This window comes from Sceloporus undulatus, chromosome 6, assembly GCF_019175285.1.
Source record: "Sceloporus undulatus isolate JIND9_A2432 ecotype Alabama chromosome 6, SceUnd_v1.1, whole genome shotgun sequence".
Lineage (NCBI taxonomy): Eukaryota > Metazoa > Chordata > Lepidosauria > Squamata > Phrynosomatidae > Sceloporus > Sceloporus undulatus.
The window spans coordinates 87132682-87149988 of NC_056527.1; the positions used below are offsets into that span (position 1 = coordinate 87132682).

Consider the following 17307-nt stretch of genomic DNA (forward strand, 5'->3'; position numbering starts at 1 on the left):
TTTGAACAGCCCTTACTCTCAGGAGGTTCCTCCTAATGTTGAGGTGGAATCTCTTTCCCTGGAGCTTGCATCCATTGCTCCATGTCCTGTTCTCTGGAGCAGCAGGAAACAAGCTTGCTCCCTCCTCAACATGACACCCCTTCAAGTATTTAAACCGGGCTATCATATCCCCCCTTAACCTTCTCTTCTCCAGGTTAAACATCCCTAGCTCCCTAAGTCATTCCTCATAGGACATGGTTTCCAGATCCTTCAACAGTTTCTCAATGTCCTTTTTGAATTGTGGTGCCCACAATATTCAAAGTGGGGCCTGACCAAAGCAGAATAGAGTGGCACTATCACTTCCCTTGATCCAGAAACTATTGATGCAGCCTAGAATTGCATTGGCCTTTTTAGCTGCAGCATCACACTGTTGACTCATGTTCAATTTGTGGTCTACTTGGACTCCTAGATCCCTTTCACTGGGACTGCTTGTCCAGTGACAATGTCCAAGGATGTAGGCAGGATTGCTGGAGAGGTAAGAGCCAGCCACCACACATGTTCCAAATCCTAGAGCATCAGTCCAAAACACACTGCAGAAATAATCCAGTTTGAGACCGCTTTAACTGCCCTGGCTCAACGCTTATTAATTCTGGGAACTGTAGCTGTCTTGAATCCCAGCATCCCTTTGCACTGAGCCAGGGCAGTTAAAACAGCCTCAAACTGGATTCTTTCTGCAATGTGTTTAGGATTTGGACACAATATATTCTAGTGTCTCCCGTCCTTTTCCCTTCTGGCCAATCGTAAGGCGCCCTCACACCTCAGCAACCAATCAGCATTCAGGTTTCTTTCTGCCATATCCTTTCAGCCAATAGCGGCCCGCTCCAATCAAAGCTGTTGCTGTTGCCAGGGGCAACGGTCGCCTGTGGCCTTCTTTTTTCTTTTTAACCAATCACGCGTCACCTTAGAACTCTCAACAGCCAATGGACGCGCCTCACACTTTAAGCGACCCGCCCACTTTCCTGAACGGCAGCCAATAGGGCGACGACGTTGCTAAACGGTTTCCCTACAACCAATGGGCATGGCGTTTTTCCTTTCGCTTAGCCAATGAGCACTCGCCATCTTCTTCCAAGCCCCGCCTACTCAGAGAAAGAGGCTTCTGACTCTGCTCCTTGTGGAACTAAGAGGAGCGAAAGGGGCGGGGCTTCTAAGTCATGTGACCGGAAGTAGTGTCTGGCCTTGAATGAAGGAAGTTATTTCCGCCTTGGTGCTCTTGGTTCCTGTTGCTGGGGGAACTGAGGCCTTTGGCTGGAGACCTCTGAGCAGGTAAAGCGCCTAAAGGCAGGTGTTGCCTTGCTTCGCATGGAGAGCTGGCGAGAGGGTCTTAGGGGAAGCATTACAGACCTCTGTGGTTCTGCTCAATGAAATTGGTCCAATAATCCACTTTAAGGCTGCTTTAACTGCCTTGGCTCAATGCTAGGGAATCATGGGAACTGTAGTTTTGTGAGACATTCTGCCTCCTCTGTCAGAGAGAGAGCTCTGGTGCCACAATATAAACTACAATTCCCAGGGTTCCCTAGCATGAAGCCAGGGCAGCTCAAGGATTATGGCAACTGTGCTGTCTGTGAGACATTTAGCCTCCTCTGTCAAAGAGGAGCTCTGGTACCACAACGAACTACAATTCCCAGCATTCCTTAGCACTGAGCCAGTGCTAAAGCAGTCTCAAATTGGGTGATTTCTGCAGTATGTTTTGAACCACTGATGCTTTGCTTTTCTATGCTTTGCAATTGTTAATTTAGGGCTCCTCTTAACAGCCCTGAGAGCCAGTGTGATGTTGTGATTTCAGCTTTGGGCTATGACTCTGGGGAGCTGGGTTCGAATCCCACCGACCTTGGACAGAAGTCGCACTCTCTCAGCCTCAGAGGAGGGCCGTGGCAAAAGCCCCTCTGAAGAAACCTTGCCAAGAAAGCCCTGTGATAGGTTCACCTTAAGTCTGAATCAACTTGAAGGCACACAACAGCCCTGCAAGGTAGATCATGATTGTTGTAGTTGTGTGCCTCCAAGTCACTTTTTACTTGGACTTCGATGGGTTATTTTTTTACTTACCTATAGTAGCGTTTTCTTGGCAGGTTTCATCAGAGGGGGGTTGCCATCACCTTCCTTTGAGGCTGAGAGAGTGTTACTCACCAAAGGTCATCCAATAGGTTTCCATTACTGACCTGGGATTCGAACCTAGGCCTCCAGTCATTCAACTCTCAGATCACTACACCACAGTGAACATCAGCATTAGCACCCCACATTATAGGTTGTTCTGGCTCAGGGGTGAGAGAGGAATTTTCTGCATTAATACAGTTGGCCCTCCACTATGCCCTTTGAGGAATGACTTAGGGAGCTGAGGGTGTTTAGCCTGGAGAAGAGAAAGTTAAGAAGTGATATGATAGCCCTCTTTAAACATTTGAAGGGCTGTCATATTGAGGAGGGAACAAGCTTGTTTTCTGCCGCTCCAGAGAACAGGAACAATGGATGCAAGCTCCAGGAAAAGATATTCCAGCTCAACATTAGGAGGAACCTCCTGAGAGTAAGGGCTGTTCGACAGTGGAACACACTCCCTCAGATTGTAATACAGTCTCCTTCCTTGGAGGTCTTCAAACAGAGGCTGGATGGCCATCTGTCATTGGGGATGCTTTGATTGAGATTTCCTGCATGGCAGAATGGGGTTGGACTGGATGGCCCTTGTGGTCTCTTCCAACTCTACAGTTCTATGATTTGGCACTTTGTCTTTTGTGGGTTTGATTAATACGTTCTCTCTAGGAATCTCTAGGTCCTCCTGCGCAATTCTGCCCAAAAGTTGACCATAGAGTTGTGCCAGAGAACCTAGAATTTCATAGAGACAACACTTCTCTAGGCATTTGTAGATCCTCCAGCATGATTCTGTGATCAACGTTTGTCAGATGTTGAAGACAGAGTTGCATTGGAAGACTTGGAGATTCCTAGAGAGGTATTCTCTCAGGTAAAAAGAATAAGGTTTTTTAATTTGCATTTTCCTCACATTCACAGGGGTGCTTCACTCCTAACCCCAGCTCTTTAAAACCATGGCTGTCATTTGTTCAGTATTTCACAAGACAAACAGTATATTTACTTCTGCCTTCATGTACTGAGAGCATTTCATGAAGGCAATTTTATAGCAATCATTTCATCAATCTTCTAAATATGTAACTTCAAGAGGAGTTGTTTTGTTTCTCTGTTGCAACAAAAACAAAGTGATTGGTGACATCTTAAAGATAATGGCCTACGTTCTTGTGACTTGCAATGGTTTTCCTGTGGCATTTGTGGCAGAGACAAGACATGACGATAAAACTGTGATTCAGAGTTCAGTTCATAATATCTGTCTCACAATGCTATTATCAAGATGACAGTGCTTCTGAGCATTTGGAGGGTGTTTTTCCCACAAAGACTTAGTAAGAGTGGAACTATTATGAGCCTAAGCGTCTCAGACTTTAGTGGGAAAGAGCGTTTTAATTCTCTTAACACATGTGGCTTTTGCTATAAAAAGAGAATGGTAAAGGAGGAAGAGAATCAAGTGTAAACAAACTAGGGAAAGGGCAGATGATGGATTTGCTTAAAAGCAACATGGGACTGGGCTGTCCCCAGAGGTTATTTGGTGACTAATAATCAGAGCAAGCAAAAGCATTTTAGGAAGTGAGAAAGAAGCATTGGATGTAAATGAAACTGTGGCAACAATGATCTTATCATAATTGGTCATAAGGGCCCAGGAAGACAAACTGCTGATAATTGCCAAGGAGAGCTGTGGCTGAGAGAGAACCTTGGACCCTTCTATGAAGGTCTGGCATCAGTGAGATTTCAAGGGAGAGGAGGGCTCTTGCTGGATTGTGAAGCCTTTCAGTCACCTCTCAAAGAGTTTGCTCCTTCCCAGTGAAAAGAGATCAATCTCAAATTGAACTGCCAAAAGGGAGTTAGGTATGGAGGTTATTTTCTTCAGGTCCCCTCTTTGCTTTTGCCCATACTAAATCATCAGTTTGTTTTTTATTATCAGTGTCTTTGTGCTTCATCCAGTGGGAGTGAATCAAGAAGTGAGCATGGAAGAATAAACACAATAAGTAGCTGTACGGAAGTGAGGGCAGAAATCCTGGACTTGAGACCATTTAGGTGGGCAAGTTTGGATTGTCTCCCTTTAAAAAAATCTCCAGAGACCATTGGATTAAGTTCATGAATGACTTGGATCCATGGCTTGGGTTGTGGGAACTATGCCTGAGGAGAACTGAAACCTCATAGGAGTGGAAGGGGGGAAGTGATAAGGAGATCTTGGAAGGGTATGCGGCCTGGATGTTTGTGCTGAGGTGAGCAGTACTTTATGAGTACGTGTATGTGGGAGGCATTACAGTTTGTTATATTCATTTATGAAGTTTAGATTTTGCCTTTCTTCCAGTCATCTTAAGGCAACCTACGTGGCTCTCTCCGCTTTATCCCCACAATAGCCAAATGAAGTTGGTTACACAGAGAGAATGTGTGATAAAGAGTCATTCTGTGAATTTAATAGCTATGTTGGCACCTGATTTTAGACCTCCCCAATCTCAGTCCATCGTTCTAATCTTTATAATACATTTGTTCTGTATTTCTAAAACTTCCTTGAAGACCTGGCACTGTGCCTTTTGAATTATAATACTATGATTCTGCTTAAACTGCTGTAGCTGCATCCTTTCAAATGTTGGGGTTTGTAGTTTGGTGAGTCACTAAAGCTCTCTGACTGAGAATTCTAAATATCATTTCCTAAACTGCAAATCCCAGGATTTCATAGGACAGTCAGAACCATATCAGTCAGGTCCGTTACAGATGGGCAAAATAAGCTGGATTCCGACCGGTTATGAGGTGGAGCATTTAGATGATTCAGGCCTCAAAGCCTGCCAGAAACCGCATCCAAGCCACACTCCTGCACTTAAAGCTGCACTAAAAAGGAGCTGAATTTTTCTACTCTTTCCTGGAAAGTGCATACCTTCACATGCATATCTAAATTTAGCGATGGCAAAGTGGTTCTAAAGGAGCACTCTGTTCCATTTATGCATATAAATGCTCCAACACAGGAGTGCATTAAGAAAGGACAGAGTTGCTGTACCCAAGCAGTTGGGGTGGCAATGCTCACACGTGAAAATGTAACATCTCTCATGGAGATAACGAAAGTATACACAAACCAGACAGTCCAAGAGGGGGCATGGGGTAAAGGAAGGTGAAGGGGGCATGAAGAGGGAAATGATTGGATGCTCCAATGCCCTGTACCAGTGACTGATCAAAAGGGGGCAGCCTTCCAGTGGGATGGCATCTAGGGAGAAGCGGTTGCTGATGGCGGTGTGTGTGTGACAGTGCGCCAGGATGGTGGGGAGGCAAAAAAATACTACTGAGCGGTGTGGCTTGATGCTGCGCGGTTGTGCTGTTTGCATCCAGGCTGCCTTGGGAGCAGCCAGTGAGTTTGGTGGGGCTTTGGATCGGCTTTGGAAAAAGCAGCTTTGAGCCACTTTCTCCTGCTCATCTGGTTCGCCCCTTAAAGTGGAACCATAGTTCTTAACTGGTCAGTGTGGTCAGTGAAGTGGTTAAAAGGCCAACGAAAAATGAGAAAATCAAGAAAATCAAAACTAGGGAAGAGACTTTTTATCAGTTGATTAAAGTTTGCCGAATGGGCTATTCTTCCTGCTTTCTCCCTTGGTATTGTGTACTTATCCCCTAACAGTGAGACAATTGCTCATATAAACTTAGTTGTATGAATGGAAAGGAAAATTACAGAAGTGTAACAAAAGGGATGAAGATGATGCAAGGGGCTGATGCAGCTATAACGGGCTGAGGAGGACCAAGTTTAGAGTAATGAACTGAGAATGGCTATAGCAGGAGGCATCTGGGTGTGCCACCTTGCAAGCCTGTCTTAACCAAGTGAGTGCTTTGATTTTACAGTACATCAGATCTAGTTAAAACTGTTCATAGTGAGGTTTTTACTCCTTTGCTCTACTGTTTTCACTGGCTTCTGGTTTATATCTGGTCTGAATTCAAAGGGCTGATTGTTATCTTAAGGCAGTAATTCTGCATACAGCTATCTGGGAGAGGGTCCCATTGAACTTATTCCTAAATCTAACAGATGTTAGGTTATGGTGTAAAATCCCTAAATGATTTAGGATTAGGTTACCTAGAGTGCCTCTTAGCATATCATCATGCCTGTTTTCACAGTTCGTTGAGGGAAAGGCTCTTTTATGCCTCCCACCCGTATTTAAGGCTTGTTTGGCAGAAATATGTGATAGAGGTTTTTCTGTTGTTGTGCCCAGGCTCAGAATGCCCTGCCCTGAAATTTGTTTTGCTTCCTTTCTGATGACACTTTGTTCCAAGCTGAAGACTGTTTGTTTGTTTGTTCTAGTAGGCCATCGGCCTCTTTGGATGTTTTGAGTGTTTGTTCTTGACATTATTACTCCCTAGTTGTTGTTACTGGGTTTATATTGTCTGATGGTTTGCATTTAACTTTTAGTTGGTTGTGTTTTGTTTTGTTTTGTTTTTAATTGTTTTTGTTCACTTGTGAGCTGCTTTCAGTGCATGAACAAGGCAGAGTAAATTCTAAATACTCACACATTGCCTTCTTATTTGTCCTGGTCCTTTTTGCTTCTTGGTCTGATGACCAAGATACAGAAATTGGCAAAATCAAAGTTTGCTTTTCGGATTTTTTAAAATATATATATTTTCAAGTTTTGGATTGTTGAATCCTTGGATACAGAGGTCCAGCTGTACTTTTGTCTCTTTATGTGTATGGTTGATGGGCGGCAGGGTGGGGAGAGATTGCAATATTGCCAGCGTCTGCACTCCACATCCCACTGTGAATTTTGACTAGCTTGAGAATTGACACACTCGCTGCGTCTTAACCAATGAGAGAAAATCATCCCAAACAGCTTTTGCAATCTAATTCCCTACAGTCACTATGCATCTTAAGGGGCTTTAAACAATTGGATCTATATTACTGGCAGCCGGGTTGGTGATCAGAAGTACAGGCAAAAACTTTGAACAGGCTGTTGAACCAATCCTGGTTTATATTATGAGCCACATGGTACTGGGAGCACCACATCTGTCTTTGGCACTCTTTTGTTTTCCTCAACAAAAGGGCTTTATGAATTTCACCTCAGGATGCTGCAGTGATCTCACCAGATCTATTCCTTGGGTAGCTTTGCCCAGCTTCTGTGTCTCATTCCAGTCAGAAAGAAGGGGATGCATTTCTGCAACTACCTACGGTAAATCAGCAGTCTTCTTTCCTTGTCCAGCCCTCATGCTTTGTTGTTCTGTACTCTCGCCTGAGGTGGGAAATTCCCTTTCTGATATGCTTCATGTTCAGAAAGCAGAAGGTGGAAATTTGGAGGCTTCCATTGAGCAGGAAGTGTGACTTCTGCTCATCCTTGATGCACCAGCCAAGCTTCCCCTTCCCCTCTTTCTCTCTCTTTTACATATTAATTTACATTGGCCTGTTCTAGACGGGTCTTTGGCCCGCCCCCAGTACGTACTAGGGGTTGGCCGAGGACGCAGCTTTCAATCAGGCCTCACCCCTAGTACATACTGGGTACGTCAAAATGGCGGCGCCCAGTACACATGGGCACTGCCATTTTGATGTGGCAGGAGCTTAGTGTCCGCGTGGCATGGTTATGATGCCACAAGTGTACCATTGGCACCTTGCGGTGTCACAACTGCTTTTTGCGGGTTCTTTTTGCTGCACGGGGGAATTGCACGGTTTGTCCACTGCGACTCCACGCAGCAAACATGGGCGCCGGCAGAGTGCCCTTTTAGGCACTCTGTAAAGCGCCAAAGCTAGCTTATTAGTACTTGAGTTTGGTAAAAGCAGTTTTATCCCAAATGCCTGCCCTACTTTATTTAACGAAAGGATAAACAATTCATATTTCAATCCTCCATCCCACTGTCACATCTTTACTATTCAGTCATAAATTATTCCCCACCCCAGAGCTTGGAAAGGCAAGATCACCAAAGCTGGACGAGCACCAGAACTTGGCAATATTCTTCTTTTCTCCCAGAATCTTCCAGACAGCAGGGCTAGGGGCCATGCTAGCTTAAAGAGTTTGGAAGCTGTAGTCCAAAAAAGACTACAGCTTTACAAGATTAAACCACCCCAGATCGATTAAATGGCAGGGTGTGGGTGCTGTTTGCTTCATTGTGTGCACCTCAGTGGTCCTGTTGCATTTGGCAAAAAGCAGCATCCTCTCCTGAATCTTAGGTCTCAAATGCAAAATTAGTTCCAGAAAGCTTGACGAAAGCTATGTTTTGGAGCTGGAAATAACCTTTGAATTCTGTGAAACGGCTGAAAAACATGCCGTTGATGTCTGGGCAAAGTCTAAAGGCATATCATGCTGTTTAAACAATGTAAACTTCCTCCTACAGTTATAAATTTTATTTCTCTTGGTGCTCCTGCATTTGCTGGAAAATTCCAAGTACATCTGGATACAGTTCAGTTTTTGTGGCTGGAACCTGAACATTTCTAGGGTTCCAGTGACACCTTGAGAAACATGGTGTAGACTCTTGCTGGCTGAGGATGATGGAAGTTGCAGGTCACTACATCTGACAGGCACAAAGTTTGGGAAAGTCACTGTTGCCCGTATTTTTTTTTATTTTTTTTTTATTTTTGCAAAATCTGGAGCCAGAGTGGTGTTTGTAGCTGTGCCACCATGAAAATTGCATATCTCTATCAGCTAGTTATCTACTGTTTCAGTGCGGTAATTCATGGCAGTAGTTTCCCATCTAAAATAGTCTAACTATGCTATCAAAATCAAAGACTGTTCAGGCAGCATTTTTGAACAGAAGATACTTGCAGGGAAATAGAAGCGGGGTTATACTAGCAACAGAAAGATTGCAACACTGTGGAAGAGGAGCTGTGTAATGCTGTTCAGGTCTGAGGGGAGACAAAAGTTGGGGGAAAGGAGGAGGCGGGCTGCCCCCCTTCTTACAAGACCTTTCACTAGGGTGCTATATAGCAACAATTCTCAGACTGCCTGGTTTGGGTGATCAGCAGTGTTTTTCTAATGGACCAAGGACTCGTACCACATTTGTGTCCATTGGTTACAGTTTTTTTCTCCCTGTGGAACCTTTGTGGCCCATCAGCTGATGGCTCACAGACTCAACACCAGTCCAGAGACTACTACTTTGAGTAGCATTGCCGTATAGCACACAAGGTAAACGTTTCCCCTAGACATGGCTCTCAAGTTGTGATTTACTGTAGGGGTGGTTGTTCATCTCTGTTACTAAGCCAAAAAGCCAGTGTTGTCCAAAGACTACTCCGGTGGTCATGTGGCCATCATGACTACTGAACACTGTTTACCTTCCCACCAAAGTGGTATCTATTTATCTACCTGCATTTGCATGCTTTCAAACTGAGATGTTGGCAGAAGCTGGGACTAGTGACAGGAGCTCTTCCCATCATGTAGCACTTGGACCTTGAACTGCCAACCTTCTGACCTTGCGATCGTCAGAATTGGTGTCTTAACCACTAAGCCACCACATCCCTTTTTATTGCACTAGAGGAGTTATATTTGGACTGGCTTATATTTTGGGCTTCTTTTGGCCCATTCTAGTGTGGAAGAGAAAGCTGACTGTTAACTGCCCTTGAGGTGACCCTGGCTCATGGCAGCTCTGTGGATAAGACATCTCCAAGATCCCCTGTCCTCAAGTGTTGTGCTTAGGTCCTGCAGGCTCAGGCCCGTGCCCTTCCTGAATGAGTCCAACCATCTGCCATATGGTCTTCCTCTCTTTCTATTGCCCACTACTTTTCCCAGCATTGTTGTTTTTTTGTAATGAATCATTTTTTCTCACGATGTGGCCAAAGTACGACAGTCTCAATTTAGACATCTTGGCTTCCAGGGAGAGTTCAGGCTTAATCTGTTGTACGACCCAATGGGAGACAGATGGCCTTTCTCTGTGTGTTTTGAGTGCTTTCAGGTCAATTCTGACTTATGGCAACCACAAGAGAAACCTATCATGTGGTTTTCTTGGCAGGATTTGTTCAAAATGGGCTTGCCTTTGAGGCTGAGAGAATGTGTCTTGCCCAAGGTCACCCAGTGGGCTTCTATGATCAATTGGGGATTCAGACTCTAGTCTCCAGCGTTATAGTCCAACACTCAAACGACTACAGCACACTTGCTCTCTTGACATTGCTCCCCCTGTAACCTTGACTCTAAAAGTGAATCCAAATGTTCCCTTTCTCATTTATTAGATATACTCATGCAACTTTTACACCTGAGTCACACAGGTGTGCAGAAATCATGTCCTTAGTTTGGTATGTACTTTCAAAATGCAGGTGTGAATTACCTGTCTTAACTCTATGATAATGCAATCATATGGTATGGCTGTCCATATGAGAGGAAATGGAGATAGAGATGAGATGTCCTGAAATGGTATATGGACCTGAAAAAATGGAGTGGTGGAGTTGTGTTCTCCAGGGCTTTGTGGGTAGGGAGATTGCTCCTGGAAGGAATATGTTGAATTATGAAATATTTTATTTGAGCATGACAAATAAAGGCTTCTTTGCATATTGTTATATAGGAAAATCATTTCTAGCAATCCTTAGTTTTTGAGAAATGACTTTCATAGATCACTTTCAGGAATACAGTCTAGGATTCTGGCAAGCGGATTTCTCCTGAGACATCCTGAAAAGACCTTTATGTGGTGACATAGAGACTAGGACTCCCCTTCCTTCTCACCTGTTTCAGCAACTTCTGCAGCATGTGAAAGAAACTGACATAATTCTGGGTAATTCACGAAGTCAAAAAGTTAGTGTTAGAAATGGTAGAAAAGCTCATCAGTTTTTAGACTTTCATCAGGAGGATAAAAATGAAGCAGAAACTGCTGATGATAATGTGCTTTCTTTGAAAACGAAAGTAATTAGGCAAACGTTTGTCCAGTAAAATTGCTATCAAATGAATTTTAGAAAGGTCTTTTTCACAGTTCTTTTTCTTTTCATGGTTCCTTTTCGGAAAAGGAGGAATGTTTTTGTTGTCTCCTTGACACTGGGGTAGAGATGATACTAAGAATAAATACCTTTGTCACAATAAGGGTGATACTTTCTAGTGTCACTCTTAGGAGTCCATCGCATTAAAAAAAACCCAACTTACCCCTTGTGTTTTACATTCGATTACAGGATGCAGCCAGGTATTATCACAGAGAAAATGCCACCTATACTGCCACCTGACTGCATCCCACCTAAAATCCAGCTACACACTGCACCTAGCTAGTCGATTTGCAATGTCGGGAAGCTCCTGACTTTGCAAATCGGCCAGCTGAGTGTGGCTTGTAGCTGGGTTTTAGGCAGGATGCAGCAGGTGGCGGCATCAGCGGCGTTTCCCCTGCAGTAATATCTGACTGCATCCCAAAATTGACTGTAAAATGCAAGGGGTAAGTCAGGTTTTTTTTTTAATGCGATAAACTCCAAAGTGTTTTGCCTGCAGTTGCAACACAAATTTCCTATCCCTTCCCTCCCTGCATCAGCTCCCTGTTGGGTTGAAAACTGGGTTTGTAGGATATCCCAGCCCTCTAGAGCTGGTTTAGGGGAGGGCTGCAGTGGGCAAGTCGAGGGCCAGCCTACCAGTTTTGCTAGATCCCACTATTCCACTGGCTCAACACGATTGTTGGGTATTGCCCATTGGCTGCTTTTCATGAACTGTCAAAAAACTAAGAGCTGTTACATTTCTTAGTGTTCCGCTACTTGTAGCTTCATTTCTAACTAGAATTTAAAGCTTTAAAAGTAATTTCAATTAGCAAATCTGCAGTTATTGTCTCACTAAGCTATATTTCAGATTTAGTATACCAAAACATGATAATTTAATGAACAGACCAAATCATGCATAATACATTTTATGTTCCTGACAGAACAAAGTGGTTTTAGATCTATAAAGGCTGCTTTAAAAAAAAATCCTTGTTCTTCACTTTTTCCTCCAACTCTTTTTTCCAGGGGGAAAAGAACATGAAAAGTATTGTGGGGGTTTTCCCCCCATGGCATCAAGTGGGTTTTTTGTTGTTGTTGTTTTGGAAATGGTGCATCCTAAGGGGCAAAGACAGTTAACAACAAAAAGGGGGCAAGGGAAAAAATGGAAAGGTGATGCTGGGAACATAAGCACAGAGTAGTTGGATTCTCTGGGGTTTACAAGAACCTGGGGTAGCTAAAGTGGGAACCGGTATAATATGTGAGAGAGGAGCATAACTTTTCAACCTCTTTGATTTTAAACTCAAGTGAGAGCTCAATTTGTTTCTTGTAGTATAGCTGCTTTAGCAGAAACATTTCCCATATATTTTACATGACTTACCTTGAAAGTAAATCACTTATACTAGGACATCCTTGGCCTTCTGGTTGCCCAGGTTTGTGTGGGAGAAGTATATTGTGAAAGTCCAAGTCATTCCCAATTTAACAGTGATCCTCCTAGATTAATCTGTCAGTGTGTGTTCTTGGCAAGATTTGTTCAGAGCGGGTTTGCCATTACCTTCTTCTAAGGCTGCTGTTTTTGTGTGCCTTAAAATAATTTCTGAGCTATGGTGACCCTAAGGCAAACCTACCACGAGGTTTTCTTGCAGGTTTCTTCACAGGGGGTTTACCATTGCCATCCTCTGAGGCTGAGAGATTGTGACTTTCCCAGGTCCACCCAGTGAGTCTCCATAGCTGAGCAAGGATTTGACCCCTAGCCTCCAGAGTCATAGTCCTACACCACACTGGCTCTCACAGACTGTAAATTCTCCAAGATTGCCCAGTGGGCTACCATGGCCCAATAGGAATTTGAACCATGTTTTTCTGGAGTCTCAATAACATTTAGACGACTTCGCCATGCTTGCTTTCTCTGGCATGTATGCTATTATTTAATGTTATTTATTAGCTATGTTTATATCCTATCTTTTTTCCAGTGACCTCAAAGTAGTAAACCTGGCTTTTCTTCTTACCTCTTGATCCCAACAAGAGCCATGTGAGGTAGGTCAAGTTAACAGAGTGACTGCTCAAGGTAACCCATTGAGTTTCATGATTCACTTGGAGACTTCAACCTGGATCTCCCAGGATACCATTCATTACTGTCCCCTAGATCATACTGGCTCTTACTATATATGACTTCTGTGGTTTGATAGTTTCAAAAATAAAGTTAGTTCTGCTGTAGCAATCACATGTATGAGTTTCTGGTTTCTGCATTTCCCCCCTCCATGATAGTTGAAGAAAGTTCAAGTCCCACATATTCTCATGTCAAGGTCTCAGCAACAATGCTGTATGCGTCAATTAGCCTTTAATGTGCCTGTGCCTTTTCTGCTAACCATCCACTGCTTGTGGTATTGTTCTGATACAAAATAAAGAATTCTGGTTCACAAATTCTGGTTTATTCTTGCTCACAAAAAGGTTCAGTTTATTTCTTTTATTCCATCCAACAAAAAAATTATTGTTGTTTTTTTCAGATAGCCACTCATTTCTTTACTTATCCGTTTCTTCTGGGGATGGTACTAACAAGTGGGTTGCTCCTAGGGCCTTTTGAAAGGGAAAAAACATTTAGATTCATCTGTTTCCACAGCCTCTGTGGAATTTTTCCTTTCACTCAGTTCTGTAAACCAGAGATAACAGCCCTTTTTGTTTGACATTATTGAAGTGGAATTTATATAAATCTCCATAAATTGCAATCTAAAAATATTCCATTTTGCACCAGTGTCAAACAGTCAAAAAGAACATGAGACAAATAGTTTCAGGTAAGTTAACAGTCATTAACCAACATCCCTGAAGAGCCACTCTTTTGCTTAACCCAGCCCCCAGAAGAAGGAGATGCCTTGTGAATCTCAGATCATGCACATATAAGAACTATTGGGAGCAGAAACCTCAAATAGCAAAATCCCAATCCATTGGTGCTGTCTTTAGGGTTCCCCTATTGTGGCTAACAAGTGGCATCTTCATGTCCAGAGAACATCCAGTGGTAACAGTGTTGGCCACATAGCAAAGTACAATAACATCCAATATCCACAAAGCTGTGATATCTTTATGGAGACATCCAAAATGCACAATATATGTATTACAAGCTTTTGAAGCTCCACTTGTTTCTTCATCAGGTAAAGGTGTTAAAAATCATACAAGAGGGGAAAAAAGAATGGCAATATGAGTGATAGGCCTGCATTTGTCAAGACGTTGCGGTTGTCCTCAGTTTAGCTGGTATGGAGGGGTATTCATTCAGATAGGCAGGCCCCTCCACCTTCTGGCCATGCGGGTACTGAGAGATTCTTAAAATCCAGAAAATAAACTTTAAATTTTATTAGCAAAACAGAAAGCTACTGCTTTGAGATCCAGTTTCTCTCTAATCCTTTGTGAGGCTACAAGCCCCTTTGCAGAGAACACCAAATTTTTCAAGAAGTCTCCATGCTTTTGCATCAGGAAAACTTTTAGATGCTGTTTTAGGTGTTGCCTTGCTGGGTTGGAGACTGTCTAGTCTGTTATTCTTATGGCTGGTAATCCTAGCAGAAGTTGATATTCTTTGAATAATTTCAATCTGCCCATCACATTTTCTGTCAAAGCCATCCAAGCTAAATATCCAAGCTCTCTAGAACTCAACATATAATCAGGTTTTGGTTTTTCAGACTTTCTCGGAGAAGTAGCAGGGTTATAATTGTGTCACTATCTGTAGGGATTGGCAAATTTTTAGAGGCCATGCCTTCACAATCACCTAATTCTCACCAAGGTACTAAACCTCTGAACTGCTCTTTCAGTGCGTGCGCACACACACACACCCTAAAATGTTAGACTAGAATCTTTATAGTTGGGTAGGCTAGTTGTCTGTTTGCTCAAATTTTGGTGATAGGATGGAAGAGTCACCATTCCTGTGATTCCCTACCTGCAATATGAAGTGGTGCAGGTCACCATTCAGAACCAATTCACTGGTAAGCAAGAGGGCAGTCACAGTTTATAAGTGCCAGTATCACATTGTTAAGTACGTGAGGTAGCCAACATTTTTTTGTGGGGAAGTAGCCATATTTGTGTGCTAGTTGTTTCAGAGATCATACTAACGTGGAGAAGATACATATAGGCACACTGATACGGGATGTGAGAAAAAATTAATGAATTTATCAGAGTGTTTTCTACATCTTGCACTTTGAGAGAAGCCCAATATAAGGTGTTGTAAGTGGTGTTTGACTCACCCAAGATTGAATCAAATATATGGAATGAATCATACAAGAAAGATAAATTAGGTGGCTTCTGTTTTATGTAGTGGACCTCCCCGAAAATTAAGTATGCTAGGGCCAGATGGCTATAATTGTCCATCAAATGGTGAGTAAGGTTATGTTTTGCTGTGTTAGTGTTGTTAAATTGTTTAGAAAACGGTTCCTGTAGAAATAAAATATTATCTACTTATAGAATGGTGGGAAGGATCATGAATCTGGAAATCTGCTTCTCTACCAGCTACAGAAAAATAGCTACTAAAAGTACTTGAAATGACATAAATGGATCTTTCGGGAAAGCAGACTTTTTGAAAATTCTGACTTTAGAAATTACCGTCATTATCTTTTGAATTGGAATCTTATTGTTCACACATCAAACAGCATTCTTCCAACTGCGATAGTGGGCATACTGGCTGGGATTGATAGTAGTTGTAGTATAAAGCATTACGCTCCAGTCCTTTTGTTCTTGTGGTCATTTATTTTGAACAAAAATGTGTGTGTGTGTGTGTGTGTAATTTTTTAAAAAGTATTTACTTGACATTACCCCTCATGCAGAGTACTTTATTTTCTTCTCTGTGAATACCTAGCACCTGTTCTGAAAACTCCTTATTCTTATCCAGAGATGCTTTTTTCTACAATAGAGGCTGCAATAGTGCAGGTTATACAGAATTCTGAAATATTCCAAAATACAAAATTGTCTACCTAAGTGGTTGAGATGCCATGCTTTCTGATGGTTCAGTGTACACAAACTTTGTTTCATGCACAAAATTGTTAAAAATATTGTATGTAAAATTACCTTCAATGTGTTTATACAAAAGATAAATGAATGTCATGTTTAGACTTGGTCCCATCTGCAAGATTTAAGTATATGCAAATATTCCAATATCTGAAAAACTCCAAAATCCAAATTCATATCTGGGTCCCAAGCATTACAGGTAGGGGGGACTCAATCAGTAATAAGCAGAACTTGGAAATGTTACTTTTTAGGACTGAAGCTTCCAGATTCGTGTACTGTAATATTGGAGGGTCACAGAAGGCTGAGCTGCTTCAATTTGAGATGCCTTTGACCTTTTATATCCTTTAGGAAGTGAAATCCCCACTTTTTCTTGGGTAGTGAGATGTGATTTCCCCATGTTTACAAAAGGCTGTGCTTTGTATGTTGCATGTTGCTTGGAAATCATCCATAGAAATATAACACACATGCATGGCACCAGGGCACTTACATTTATGGAGAGTGTTGTTGCCTTGACAAATATTCAGAAGGAGAGTCCCCTCTTCCCCTTGGTTGCTGCTATCATATGTTTAGCAGGTCGAAGCCATCAAGTAGAAATGAAACTATGCCTGTGTTCTGTTCTGAACTTTGGAAACCATTTCCCCAAATGTACTTTGGCATTTCTCCTTTCATATAATCACTGCTGCCTTCTTTCTTCAACCCAGCTCTGTAGAAAAAGCAGAGAGCAAAGATCTCCTGAGGCTGGTGTGTTTTAAAAGCGGGGGAAGTTTGGCTTCCTCTGTGATCTGCTTCTGGAGTTTAGTTACTGAGGGCAAAAAAAAGTCCTCCAATTCTGGTTAGGAAAGTGGATTAGATGACCTTTGGTTCCTTCCAAGTCAGCAAACCACCATCTGATGTAACAGTTGCAGCAACTAGTGAGAGAGGCACTGTTCTCTCAATCCCCATATGGGCTTCATGTGATAAAAGCTGGAGTAAGGAGGCCCAGCATTTTTCATACTTGCTTTCTATTCAGTTTATAGTGCATATGGAACAAAGATGAGCCACAACTAATTTGAAAGATGTGTGCTGCTCTCACCATTTCTCCTAAATATTATATTTGATATCCAGTGCCTGTTCATTGTTCTCTCAGGAGGGAAGGGGGGTACTGAGCTCCCATTTCACTGTAAATCAGGAATAGGCAACTGCATCCCATGAGACCTTGAAGGGCTGCATCTCCTCACTATGTGCCCTGATATTTTTTTTTAACCTTTAAAAATATTTCTCTACTGTATTAGATGTCCCCTCTCCTGAATCCCTTAGGAGTCATGGGATTTTTTAATTTATTTTTTTGGCCATGTTTTGGGGCCTCTTGGGTTGTTTTAGTACCAAAGGCGGGATACAGACCGCCCTAAAAGGGCGGT

General features: G+C 42.6%; 1 protein-coding gene across 2 annotated transcripts in view; it reads left to right on the plus strand.

Annotated features, from left to right (window-relative positions):
* Positions 1 to 1181: 1181 nt before the first annotated feature.
* The window catches only part of STARD3 (StAR related lipid transfer domain containing 3), a 43357-nt gene continuing 27231 nt past the window's right edge, over positions 1182 to 17307 (plus strand). Inside the window, exons 1-2 of one of the 2 annotated variants that reach the window (XM_042474740.1) lie at positions 1197 to 1302; positions 12901 to 12964. The gene's annotated coding sequence lies outside the window, so the exon portion shown is untranslated. Of the gene's footprint in view, positions 1303 to 12900; positions 12965 to 17307 lie in introns of both variants that reach the window. The other variant, XM_042474741.1, reaches the window with a different exon arrangement.